The sequence below is a fragment of the Hemiscyllium ocellatum genome, chromosome 12 (genome assembly GCF_020745735.1).
Source record: "Hemiscyllium ocellatum isolate sHemOce1 chromosome 12, sHemOce1.pat.X.cur, whole genome shotgun sequence".
NCBI classification, from domain to species: Eukaryota; Metazoa; Chordata; class Chondrichthyes; order Orectolobiformes; family Hemiscylliidae; genus Hemiscyllium; species Hemiscyllium ocellatum.
The window spans coordinates 99,766,887-99,781,369 of record NC_083412.1 but is presented as its reverse complement, the minus strand read 5'-3'; positions in this window follow the sequence as shown (position 1 = coordinate 99,781,369).

The following is a 14,483-nucleotide window of genomic DNA, read 5'->3' as shown; positions in this document are numbered from 1 at the left end:
AGTGCTTGGGATAACAATGTCTCTTTCAGTCACTAAGATTTTTCTAAGGGTGGAAGAAGTGACTTTGAGGGCCTTAGAAAAAGTGAATAAAGCCAAGATGCTGGAATTAGCAATAATCTGTAGTTGGAGCTGCCTCCTACTGTGAGGAAAGGAGGGATAATTACAGCGAGAGCTCAACACTGAAATTTGTTGGGAATGCCATCAGAATGTTTGGAAATACCTAAGATTTAATTGAAAATGAAGCATCTTGAGTTCGAGGCAAATGAAAAGGAAAGGGCAAAAGAAATGAAACTGTTTAAATTACGATTAAAAGCAGAGGAAAGAAAAAAAGAACACATTGCTTTAGCAGAACAAAAAGAAAAATGGACAGAAAGAGAAGAGAGAGAAAGAAAGCAAGAGAAAAGGAAGACAGCGAGAGAATTTGAATTTAAGAAGTTGCAACTTCGACAGGAGTCCAAAAATCTCCTTCCTAGATTTGTGAGAACTCGTGGAAGAGCAGAGTTAGAATGGCAAGTTGAGCAGCTGAAACGGCTAATGATTATGAGTTGGTTCATAAATCAAAATGTGGCTTTCAACATCAGTTTCAAACCGTAAGGGACAAAAATTGAAGAAAACAGAAATCCTCACATAATAAGGGAACGGTAGATCTTGGTGAAGATCGTAAGGATAACTTATCACAGAGTAAAAAGGGAACCCTTGAAGGAGAAAGACAAGTTAAAAAGCTCCGCTCTTTTCACTGCAATAAAGTAAGCCATGTGAAATCACAGTGTGGGCGGGTTAGGAAAAGCACTGGAATGCCTGATGTAGAAAAACAGTGAATTTTATTGGAGTAGTAATGGAATGCATAGTGGAGGCTAATAAGCTGCACCAGAATGTACAACCTGGTTGGAAATTGGTTGAGAAGAAAGTGCCAGATCTTCTTAAACCATATACCTGAAAAAGGTAAGGTTTACTCGCATGGGACAGGTGTGCAGCAGGTAAAAAGGCTACCGTATTAACAAATACAGGATCCTCTCAATCTTTGATGTTGAAAGATAAGGAACTATGTACCTCTGAAGGACTACTGCCAGAAAAGATGTGAGGAAGGGAATTCATGGTGAGACAAGAAGTGCTGAATTATGTAAAGTGAGGTTACAGTGTCCACTGAAGAGTGGAGAAGTCGTAGTAGGAGTACTGGACAAACTCTCAGTTCCAGGAATACAAGTTGTCCTTGTTCACAGATAGGAGTACTGCTGACTGTGGTTGAAAAGCCAGTGGAAACCCAAGCAACTGAACTATTGCAGGACACATAAACTGGAATTTTCCTTAACAGTGTGATAATGAGGTCACAAAGTCACCAGTTAAAACAGGAAAGATCAAAAAGTACAGATAAAAAAAGTTGAATTGGAATTAGCAGAGAGACTGTTGAATCAAATGGTTGACACAAAACAAGAGCTGATAGATGACATAATAGATATCGTTAGTTCAGAGAAATTAACTGAATTACAGCAGAAAGATGAGAAACTAAACCAATGTATCAAAAAGCATACACAGAAGAATCTAGATGTATCCTGGTGTGTGGTTATCTTAAAATTGATGTCTTAACGAGGAAATGGAGACCATCACGTATTCAGGCAGGTGAGAAAGGGGTAGAAGTTCACCAAGTCATACTGCTAGTGGGTTATAAAAGGAGGTGTTACACAATTTTTTCACTAGATACGGACAACCCATAGAAACAATCGGAGCAAGAGTCAAACTATACATCAAAATTATTCAAGGAAGTTAGGGACAGATTAGGAATAAAGCAATTCAAATCTACTACATACCATCCAGAGTCGCAGGGAGTGCGAGAAAGGTGGCATCAAACATTAAAGACCATATTGAGGGCTAATAGTCAAGACTATCGAGATGATTGGGATAAGGGAATTCTGTTTGTACTTTTTGCGATCAGAGATGCAGCAAATTAATTGACCAATTTCAGTCCATTTGAATTAGTTTTTCAGCATGAAGTGAAAGGACCACTAAAACTGATTAAGGATAAATTGGTTAATTATAATTCAGAGACCACATACAGTACAACCTTGATTGCCCAAACATCAATTATCTGAATTTCTTATTACTTGAACAAGATCTCAAGGTCCTTTAAAAACAGTATTAGGCAACTTAGCATTCAGTTATCAGTTAGATGGCATTATGGCATGCATGCCAGATAACTGAGACATGTTTGATAACCAGCACTCAAATTACTGCTTGTTTAGGATCAGTCACTTATCAGTGAAACAACATTATAACGTGTATTGCTGGATAACTGAGGCATGTTCGGATAACTGGCATTCATAAATTACCGCTTGTTTACGATCAGATCAGTTATCTGAACGATCAGTTAACTGAACAAAATACCCCCTGCCCGCTTCGTTCGGATAATCGAGATTGTACTGCATTTGGACAATGTGTCAGATTTTTGGGGACAATTAAATATAGCGGGGGAGTTGGTTCAACAGCATTTAAGAGCATGAAAGCATACAATGAAACAGGAAGCAGACAAGAAATAAGAAACTTGCCATTTTGTTATCAGGGATAAGGTGTTATTGTTACTTCCAGTGATAGGTGAACCTTTAAAAGCAAAGTTTAGTCGTCCTTATGAAGTTGAAAAGAAATTGAGTGAGGTGAACTATTTGATAAGGACTCCAGACAGAAAGAAATCTCACCAAGCGTGTCATGTGAATATGCTCAAAAGTTATTTGGACAGGAAAAGGAAAGCCAAAGGAGACTGTTATTGTTTGCAATTTAGAGTGAAGAACCAAGTTCAGAGGATTCTGAGTTGGACATTCCTCAAATCAAATTGGACTATAAGGAAGTTTTCAAAAATTGGGATAAATTATTGCATTATCTTCCAGAGGAAAATTGAAATGACCTGAAAGAGTTACTGCTATCATATTGGTTTTAGTAAGGGGAGGTCATGCCTGACAAACCTGTTGGAATTTTTTGAAGAGGTAACAAGTAGGTTAGACAAGTGAAACCCAGTGGATGTGGTCTATCTAGACTTCCAAAAGGCCTTTGATAAGGTGCCACATGGGAGGCTGCTGAGCAAGGTGAGGGCCCATGGTGTTCGAGGTGAGCTGCTGGGATGGATTGAGGATTGGCCGTTTAACAGAAGACAGAGAGTTGGGATAAAAGGTTCTTTTTCAGAATGGCAGCCGGTGACGAGCGGTGTCCCACAGGGTTCAGTGTTGGGGCCACAGCTATTCGCATTATATATTAATGATTTGGATGAGGGGACTGGGGGCATTCTAGTGAAGTTTGCCGATGATACGAAGTTAGGTGGACAGGCAGGTAGTACTGAGGAAGTGAGGAGGCTACAGAAAGCGAGATTAAGAAAGCGAATGCAATGTTGTCTCTTATCTCAAGAGGGTTGGAATATAAAAACAGAGATGTGCTATTGAGACTTTATAAAGCTCTGGTTAGGCTCCATTTGGAGTACTGTGTCCAGTTTTGGTCCCCACACCTCAGGAAGGACATACTGGCACTGGAACGTGTCCAGCGGAGATTCACACGGATGATCCCTGGAATGGCAGGTCTAACATATGAGGAACGGCTGAGGATCCTGGGATTGTATTCGTTGGAGTTTAGAAGATTGAGGGGAGACTTAATAGAGACGTACAAGATAATACATGGCTTGGAAAGGGTGGACGCCAGGAAATTGTTTCCGTTAGGCAAGGAGACTAGGACCCGTGGACACAGCCTTAGAATTAGAGGGGGTCAATTCAGAACAGAAATGCGGAGACATTTCTTCAGCCAGAGAGTGGTGGGCCTGTGGAATTCATTGCCACAGAGTGCAGTGGAGGCTAGGACACTAAATGTCTTCAAGGCCGAGATTGATAGATTCTTGTTGTCTCGAGGAATTAAGGGCTACGGGGAGAACGCTGGTAAATGGAGTTGAAATGCCCATCAGCCATGATTGAATGGCGGAGTGGATTCGATGGGCCGAATGGCCTTACTTCCACTCCTATGTCTTATGGTCTTATATGGGGAGATACGTGGAAATAAGCTGGGAAGTACTAACCTAATTATACATGATGTAGAGAGAGGAATGCTGTTCTGATTAAGTAACATCCTTACAGGCATAACCCTATAAAGTTGGCACAGGTTCAAAGGGAGATTGAATGCATGCTCCAAGACAACATAATTGAAGTGACTTACAGTGACTAGAGCTCACCCTTGGTAATGATGCCAAAACCAGATATGATCCAACAACTGTGGTCTATTGCAAAGTCAATACAGTTACAAAGACTGATGCATATCTGATTCTATGTTTGGAAGACTGTGTTGAAAAGGTGGGACAGGCAACTCACATTTCTAAGTTGGACTTGGTCAAAGGATACTGCCAGGTACTTCTATTCAAAACAGCGAAGACAATTTTGGCTTTCGTAATGCCAACGTAAAGTGCCAACGTAAAGTATCAACGTAAAGGTATGCCATTTGACATGAAAAATGCGCCAGCCACATTTCCTAAGACTAGCCAATAAGGTCATTTCTGGATTACCTGATGTCATATACATGTGTCATATACATAGATGACCTGGTGATTTTTAGTCACACATGAAAGGAACATTTGCAACATTCATCAGAATTGTTTGATCGACTTTGGGAGGTAGGCTTGGTGATAAGTGTCGAGAGTGTGGTGCCAGAAAAGCACAGCAGGTCAGGCAGCATCCGAGGAGCAGGAGAATCACTGTTTCAGGCAATATCCTAGGGGTTATCATTGATCAGAAACTCAACTGCACTCACCACATAAATGCAGTGGCTACAAGAGCAGGTCAGACTCTCAGAAGACTGCAGCGAGAAACTCACCACCTGACTCCTCAAAGCCTGTCCACCATAGACAAGGCATAAGTCAGAAATGTGATGGAGTATTCCCCCATTGCCTGGATGAGTGAAGCCCCAAAAACACTCAAGAAGCTTGACACCAGCCAGGACAAAGTAGACTGCTTATTTGACACTATATCCACAAGCCTCTATTCCCTATACCACCAATGCTCATTAGCAGCAGTGTTAACTATCTTCAAAATGCACTGCAGAAATTCAGCAAAGAACCTCAAACAGCACCTTCCAAAACCACGAGCACTTCCACCCAGAAGGACAAGGGCAGTAAATATATTGGAACACCCTCATCTTCAAGTTCGCCTCCAAGTCACTCACCAGCCTGACTAGGAATATATTGCCCTTCTTTCACTGAGTCAGAATGCTGGAATTCCATCCCCAGTGGCATTGTGGGTCAACCCACAGCAGATGGTCTGCAGCGGTTTTAAGAGGCAGCTTACCACCATCTTCTCACGTGCTACTAGGGACAGGCAATAAATGCTGATCAGCCATTGATGCCCACATCCCACAAAAATGAATAGACAGAAAAAAAAAATCTGTTTTTGTTTGTGAGTGGGGTAACTGTAGAGGGAATTAAATAAGATTTTATAACAAGGGTTATAATAATATGAATTAGTTGTTGTCTTGTTTGCAGATGTGGAGTCTACATTATAAGAGAGATATGTTAACAATGGATATGGTGCAGAAGAGATTTACCAGGATGAAGACTGGACAGTCTCAATTATGAAAAGAGGCTGGACATACTGGGGTTATTTTCTTTGGAAAATAGAAGATTGCGAGGTGACATGATTGACATGCACACAATTATGAGGGACATTAATAGGGTAAATAAGATTGCAATTTTCCTTTTGATGAAGAAATCAATTGCGAGGGCCAAAATCAGAAATGTCCGGAAAAATTAAGCAGATTTGGCAGCATTTATGGACAGAAAGTAGAGTTAGTGTGTTGGGTCCAGTGACTCTTCTTCAGAACTCAGGGGCATAGATTTAAAGGAAGGGAAAGAAGTTTCAGAGATGAAGAAAACATTTTCATCCAAAGGATGCTGACAATCTGAAGATCTCTCCAGAAGGGTGACAGAGACAGAAGCCCTCATCACATTTCAGTAGTGTTTAGATATGTACTTGTGATGCCAAGATATACAAGGCTATGTACAAGGTCAAGTGCTAGAAAACGGGATAAGAATAGTTAAATGGTTACTTTTGACTGGTGCAAATGCAATAAGCCAAAGAACCTTTCTCTATGAGTCTGACTCTTACAAGCTAAACCTTTAAGGTAAATCTTAACAGGCATGAACCTTAAACATGTTTTCTCCCTCAATCACTTTTGAATACAAACATGTATAGGTTTAGTAGTCAGGCTGTCCTGTTCTTTGGCTTGTTCTAATCTCTTACAACTTGCTTGAATTGAGGCAGATCAGGAAAGGGACCATGCAATCAACATTGATTTATCTTGGCCGTACAAATGTAGATTTAGCTTGACTTTTCCAATGTTACTGCTCTGTCTGCCAAATTGCCTGTAGTATTGTTTAACTGTCATGTTGTGCAGGCAGTAAATTCTTCCTCGAGAGAACATGCACAAAAGCATTAGAAAGTAAATTATTGCAAAGTTAACATCAGGTGAAAGGTCTGATATTTGTTCCTAGGTCAGGCTGCAGGCATAGAGGAATTCTCACTCTACAGTCCTAATCTTTAGATATGGCTGGATTTATCTGAAGGTAATTCATACTGCACGCCTTCAAATATTCCTATAACCCTTTACAGACCGTTTGCCAACTAAGTGCAAAGTTACCTGTCATCTATCACCCATTGAACCTAAACAAGGATTTAAAAAGGCAAAAAGGGATCATGAAATGTTGTTAGCAAATAGGATGAAGGAGAATCCCAAGGTTTTTTATACATATATAATAATCAAGGGAGTGGCCGGGGAAGGGTTGACTCATTCAAGAGCAAAGCAGGTAATCTATGTATGGAACCAGAAGAGGTAGGTGAGGTCTGAAATAATATTTTGTGCTAGTTTTCACCAAAGAGAAGGAATTGGTGGAAGATGATCTCATAGAAAGGAGTTTTGAAGTTCTAAGCCAAGTTGCTATCAAAAAGGAAGAGGTGTCTTAAAAAGTATTAAGGTGGATAAGTCCCCATGTCCTGATGGGATCTATCCCAAAATATTGAGGGAGGCAAGAGAACAAATTGCTGGAGCACTGACAGACATCCTTGTATCCTTTTTGGCCACAGGTGAGGACCCAAAGGACTGGGGAATAGCCAATATTGTTCCACTGTTTAAGAAGGGTAGCAGAGATAATCTCGGAAATTACAAGCCTGTGAGTCTCACATCAGTGGTAGAGAAATTATTGGAAAATATTCTCAGGGACAAAATCTATACACATTTAGAAGCAAATAGACTGGTTAGCGATAGACAACATGGTTTTGTGCAGGGGGAGGATGTGCCTCACTAACTTGACTGAATTTCCTTGAGGAGTTGATGATGATGATTGATGAGGGAAAAATGATTGATGTTGTCTACATGGATCACAGTAAAGCCTTTGACAAGGTAAAGTCAAATGGTATCATAGATGAGCTGGTAAAATAGATACAGAACTGGCTTAGTCATTGGAGACAGAGGGTAGTGGTGAAGGGATGTTTTTCGGAATGGAGGGTTGTGACGAGCGGTGTTCCACCAGGATCAATGGTGGGACCTCTGTTGTTCATGGTCTACATAAATAATTTGGAGGTAAATGTAGTTGGTCTAATCAGTATGTTTGCAGATGATGCAAAAGTTGGCAGAGTTACGGAGAGTGGGGAGGATTGTCAGAGGATACATTTGGACATCGATCTGTTGGGGGCATGGGCAGAAAAATGGCATATGGAGTTTGATCCAAATAAATGTGAGGTGATACATTTTAAAAGGTGGAAATTATACAGTGAATATCAGAGCCCTTGGGAGTATTTATATGCAGAGGGATCTGGGTGTGTTGGTCCACAGATCACTGAAGGTGGCAATACGGGTAGATATGGTGGATTGCCTTTATTGGAAGGGACATTGAGTATAAGGATAGGCAAGTTATGCTGCAGCTTTATAGAATGTTAGTTAGACTGCACTTGGAATATTGCATGCATATCTGGTCACCACACTACCAGAAGGATGGGAATGCTTTGGAGAGTATACAGAAAAGGTTTGCCAGGGTGTTACCTCGTATGGTGGATTTGAGCTTTGAAGAAAGGTTGGATAGAATAGGTTTGTTTTCACTAGAATGTAAGAGGTTGAGGGGCAACCTAATAGAAGTTGATAATATTGTGAATGGCATGGATAGAGTAGAAAATATGAGGATTTTTCTCAGGGTAGAGGAGTTAATTATTAGGAGGCACAGGTTCAAGATGCGGGGGTGGTGTGGGTTTTGGGGGGGGGGGAGGAGTTTAAAAGAGATGTGCAAGGCAAGAATTTCACACAAAGAGTGGTGAGTGCCTGGAACACGCTGCCAGAGGAGGCGGTGGAAGCAGACAGATTCGCAGCATTCAAGAAACAACTGGATGAATACATGAACAGAAAGGGAATAGAGAGAAGCCTTTTTTTTAGTATGGAAGGGCAAAATGTGCCATTTGAAGGGCTGAAAGGCCTGTTCCCGTGTTGTATTGTTCTTTGTTAGTTTTTGTTCTTTGCCTTTCCCTGTCATGCCAATTAAGCTATTGTGCAGTATTAATTGGGAGGCATTAGAAGAGAAAATAAAGTTCAGCCCACTGGTTATGTCATGATTGAAAAAAAAGATACAAAACAATATCCAATACAGTGAAATTGTAAACTCAAATTTCTCATTAAAATAAACATTTTGCTGAAATGTTCAATTACTTACCTAAACACCTTATGTCAATCAATATTTCACCAAAGTACTCAAAAATCTTAAGCCAATAAACATTTCCACTTAATAAGCAGGTAGAGTTATCCATCAATACACACACATTATGTAGACTATAGTTTGAGCAATCTGTCATGCAGTGCAAATGCTACAATAGTTTTATATTGGTGGGCATTCTCAAATAAGCAAAGTGGTTTTTAAATAACTCCACTTCTTTCTAGACATCTCCATGACATAATTTGCAAGTCCTGTTGAGTTTGCGTATTTTATTTGGCACAGGCATGCCTTTTTCACCATTAAGAGTGTGTTGCTGGAAAAGCACAGAAGGTCAGGCAGCATTCAAGGAGCAGAAGAATTGCTGTTTCGGCCATCAGCCCTTCATCAGGAATGAAATGTGGCTGTGATCACGAGTTTGCTTGAAGAGCTTCAGGGCAGTGGAGAGAACTTTGGTTTGGGGGGGGGGGGGTGCAGTGAGAGAGGGATTCACTGAGATCTTTGTAAAGAGAGGAGGAGAACTTCTTCAAGGTAGGCATCCTTGGAAGAGGCTTCGCAGTTTGGTTAAAATAAACTAGGAGACAGTGAGGACTGCAGATGCTGGAGGTCAGAGTCAAGAGTATGTTGCTGGAAAAGCACAGCAGGTCAGGAATCATCTGAGGAGCAGAAGAATCGATGCTTCGGGCACAAGCCATTTCGAGCACCACCGTTTCTGATGAAGAGCTTATGCCTGAAACATTGATTCTTCTGCTCCTTGGATGCTGCCTGACCTTCTGTGCTTTTCCAGCAACACACTCTCGACTCTGATCTCCAGCATCTGCAGTCCTCACTTTCCTCTTTATCACAATCCCCAATATTACCTCCAACAAAAATTTTCTTAGAACCAGGTTCAAGAGGAAATATAAAATATTCCTCCAGCACTCACCCTGACACCCGTCACACTTTCCATTTCATCTCATGTAATTTAATTCCCTCTGCCAATCCCCCTGGCCTCTCATACCTCTCAACAACTTAGTGCCTACTTCTACCCAACAACATTTTTTTCCTTTCACTTACCATGCCACCTCATTAACTATTCTGGATGCATGCATTTCCCTCAACAGTCAAGAAGTTCTGCACCATCAGGAGAAACCAGCCAACTTGATTTGCATTCCATTTAACTTAAGAACTAGGTGCAGGACTAGGCAATTCAGTTCCTTGTGCCTGCTCCACCTTTTAATAGTATCATGGTTGATCTCACATGCACCTCAACTCCACTTTCCTGCCTGCTCTTGACAATCCTTTAACCTATTACTAATTAATAATCTGTCCATCTCTTCCTCAAATTTATTTGGTGTCCTGGTGTCCACCTCAATCTGGAGTAATGAATTCCACAGATAAATGATGCTTTGAAAGAGGCAATTCTACATCTACCACCCCTTATCCTAAAACTATAACCTCATTCAATCAGATCTCCTTTAATGCCTCTGAAACCCAGAAGGTATCAGCCTAAACTATTCAATTGCTCTTCCTAAGACAAACATCTCTGGATGATAGATCCCCATCTGAACTGCCTCCAATGTGACTACATTCCCTCCTCAAGTACGGGGACAAAAATTATACGCAGTGCTCCAGATGATGTTGCATTAACACTTCCCTACTTATATACTCTACTACTTTAGCAAAAAATGCCAAATATCTATTTGCCTTTCTTATTACCTGCTGAGGAGAAAGTAAGGACTGCAGATGCTGGAGATCAGAGTTGAAAATGTGTTGCTGGAAAAGTGCAGCAGGTCAGGCAGCATCCAAAGAGCAGGAGAATCGCCGTTTTGGGCATAAGCCCTTCTTCAGGAATGAGGAAAGTGTGTCCAGCAGGCTTAGATAAAAGGTAGGGAGAAGGGACTTGGGGAAGGGGCGTTGAAGATGCGATAGGTGGAAGGAGGTCAAGGTGAGAGTGATAGGCCGAAGTGGGGTGGGGGCAGAGAGGTCAGGAAGAAGTTTGCAGGTTAGGAAGGTGGTGCTGAGTTCGAGGGATTTGACTGAAACAAGGTGGGGGGAGGGGAAATGAGGAAACTGGAGAAATCTGAGTTCATCCCTTGTGGTTGGAGGGTTCCAAGGTGGAAGATGAGGCGCTCTTCCTCCAACCGTCGTGTTCCTATGATCTGGCGATGGACGAGTCCAAGGACCTGCATGTCCTTGGTAGAGTGGGAGGGGGAGTTGAAGTGTTGAGCCACGGGGTGGTTGGGTTGGTTGGTCCAGATGTCCCAGAGGTGTTCTCTGAAATGTTCTGTAAGTAGGTGGCCTGTTTCCCCAATATAGAGGAGGCCACATCGGGTGCAGCGGATGCAATAAATGATGTGTGTGGAGGTGCAGGTGAATTTGTGGTGGATGTGGAAGGATCCCTTGGGGCCTTGGAGGGAAGTAAGGGGGGAGGTGTGGGCGCAAGTTTTGCATTTCTTGCGGTTGCAGGGGAAGGTGTCGGGAGTAGAGGTTGGGTTGGTGGGGGGGGGGTGGATGGGGAGGGAAATATATCCCTGGTGGTGGGGCCCATTTGGAGGTGGCAGAAATGACGGTGGATGATACACTGTATATGGAGGTTGGTGGGGTGGTAGGTGAGGACCAGTGGCGTTCTGTCCTGGTGGCGGTTGGAGGGGCGGGGCTCAAGGGCGGATGAGCGTGAAGTGGAGGAGATGCAGTGGAGGGCATCGTCGATCACGTCTGGGGGGATATTGTGGTCTTTGAAGAAGGAGGCCATCTGGGTTGTACTGTATTGGAACTGGTCCTCCTGGGAGCAGATGCAGCAGAGACGAAGGAATTGGAAATATGGGATGGCGTTTTTACAGGGGGCAGGATGGGAGGAGGTGTAGTCTAGGTAGCTGTGGGAGTCAGTTGTTTTAAAGTAAATGTCCGTGTTGATTCGGTCGCCCGAGATAGAAATGGAAAGGTCTAGGAAGGGGAGGGAGGAGTCTGAGACGGTCCAGGTGAATTTGAGGTCGGGGTGGAAGGTGTTAGTAAAGTAGATGAACTGTTCAACCTCCTCGTGGGAGCACGAGGCAGCGCTGATACAGTCATTGATGTAGCGGAGGAAAAGGTGGGGTGTGGTGCCAGTGTAGCTGCGGAAGATGGACTGTTCCACATATCCTATGAAGAGGCAGGCATAGCTGGGGCCCATGCGGGTGCCCATGGCTACTCCTTTGGTTTGGAGGAAGTGGGAGGATTGGAAAGAGAAGTTGTTTAGGGTGAGGACCAGTTCAGTCAGTCAAAGTGGGTGTAAGTGGAAGGGTACTGGTTGGGACGGCGGGAAAGGAAGCAGCGGAGGGCTTTGAATCCTTTGTGATGGGGAATGGAGGTGTACAGGGACTGGATGTCCATGGTGAAGATAAGGCGTTGGGGACCTGGGAAGAAAAAATCATGGAGGAGGTGGAGGGCATGGTGGTGTCCCGAACATGGGGGGGGGGGAGTTCTTGGACTAAGGGGGACAGGACCGTGTCGAGGTATGCAGAGATGTGTTCGGTGGGGCAGGAGCAGGCTGAGACAATGGGTCGGCCGGGGCAGTCAGGTTTGTGGATTTTGGGCAGGAGGTAGAAACGGGTGGTGCGGGTTTGTGGGACTATGAGGTTGGAGGCGGTGGATGGGAGATCCCCTGAGGTGATGAGGTTATGGATGGTCTGGGAGATGATGGTTTGGTGGTGGGAGGTGGGGTCATGGTCAAGGGGGCAGTAGGAGGAGGTGTCTGCGAGCTGGCATTCAGCCTCAGCGGTGTAAAGGTCGGTGCGCCAATCTACTACCGCGCCTCCCTTGTCTGCCGGTTTGATGGTGAGGTTGGGGTTGGAGCGGAGGGAGTGGAGGACTGCACGTTCCGAGGGTGAGAGATTGGAGTGGGTGAGAAGGGTGGAGAGGTTGAGGTGGATAATGTCACGGCAGTTGGTTATGAAGAGATCGAGGGCGGGTAAGAGGCCAGCATGGGGTGTCTAGGTGGATGGAGTGTGTTGGAGGTGGGAGAAGGGGTCATCAGAGGGTGGGCGAGAATCTTGGTTGAAGATGTAGGCACGGAGGCGGAGGCGAAGGCGGTGGAAGAACTGTTCGATGTCTCGCCGCGTGTTGAACTCGTTAATCCGAGAGTGTAGGGGAATGAAGGTGAAGCCTCTGCCCCATGGAAGGATCCCCATTACCCACTTTGCTTGTTACATCTTCAAAAAAGTCAAGTATTACATAGCGTTCATCAAAACAATCTGATGGATTGCATTTTGACTTTCCAATTTTCCTGTTATTACTTCCTTAATAATTTAACACATTTAACATTCACTTCCTCCACCATTAATGCACAGTGTCAGTAATGTATGCCATCTACTGCTCTATAACAACTCACAAAGCTTCCTTACATTACATATTCCCAAATCCACAATCTTTATCCCCCAGAAAAATAATGACACCACTTACTTGGGTTCATTAATGTATATTTTTGCCTCTAATATTTCACCTGGTGTGTTAATTCATTTTTCTTTATTTCTTAATGAATCTATTCACAAATGTTATTGCATACCTCTAGTCAAGTGGGACTGGCAATTCTTATCTTATCTGTCATATATCAAGAGCTAGACATTGATAACATGGCACTGAGAAGTCCAAGAGATACTTCTTATAGCTAACATACATTACATTCACATGTACATGAGAATCTGTGCAGTGTCAGGCTTTTGATTAGAGTCATAGAGATCAATAGCACAGAAAAAGACCCATCAGCTTGTTGTATCTTCTCCAATCAAAAATGACAATTTGACTATTCTAATCCCACATTCAAGCCCTTGGCTCATAGCTGTGTATGCCTTGGCTTTGCAAATACTATCAAAATACTTATTAAATGTTATAAGGGATTCTGCCTCCAGCACTGTTACAGGTAGTGAGTTCTAGATTCTCACTATTCTGCAGGTGAAAACACCTTTCCTCACATCTCCCCTAAACCCTCAGCTCCTTCCCCTAAATCTACAGCCCCTGGTTATTGATCCTTCCGTAAGGGGAAGAGTTTATTCATGGGTAGCTTATCTATGTCCATCAATTTAGTGCATCTTAATTACGTGCCCTCTCATTCTCCTCTAATCTAAGGATAACAATCCTAGTCAGTCCAAACTTTCTGAAACTACCTAGCTGAGGCAACATCCTGATAAACCTCCTCTGCACCCTCTCCAGTATTATCATATCCCCTCCCCCTATAAAGTGGATTCCAGAACTGCACACAAAACTCTAACTCTGGCTTAGCCAAAATTTCATACAATTCCAGCATAATCTCCCTGTTCTTAAATGCTATACCTTAATTAATAAAGACAAGTGTACCATTTGCCATTTTAACCACTTTATTAACTTGTCCAGATACCATAAGGAAACCAGTGTCCATGCATACCAAGGTTCCTCAGATCCGGTGTAAAATCACAAGTTGCCAAATGCCAAAGCTATGTCTTGTGCTAACCATTGAGGTGTTGTATTGAGCAAGTGGCAAAGTTTTCACACCAAAAGCAATTGATTTCATCTTGCCTGTCAGCAGTTGATTCACCTTGAAAATTGTACCTTTCTTGGGGACAAAATACCATAGAAGGAAAGATTCTGCAAACAAATCCTGTTTGAAGGAATCAAATATATTTTGAATCAAAGACCTAATTGATCATTTTGTGACACATAGGGCATGTCCTTCTCAAGCACATTTCTCAAGTGGAGACAACTTTTTCTATGAATTTGACAATATATAAAGTTTGGAAAAGGAACTTAAGGCAATTTTGCAGGTCCTCTTTATTTGTGGGGTTGGCATCTG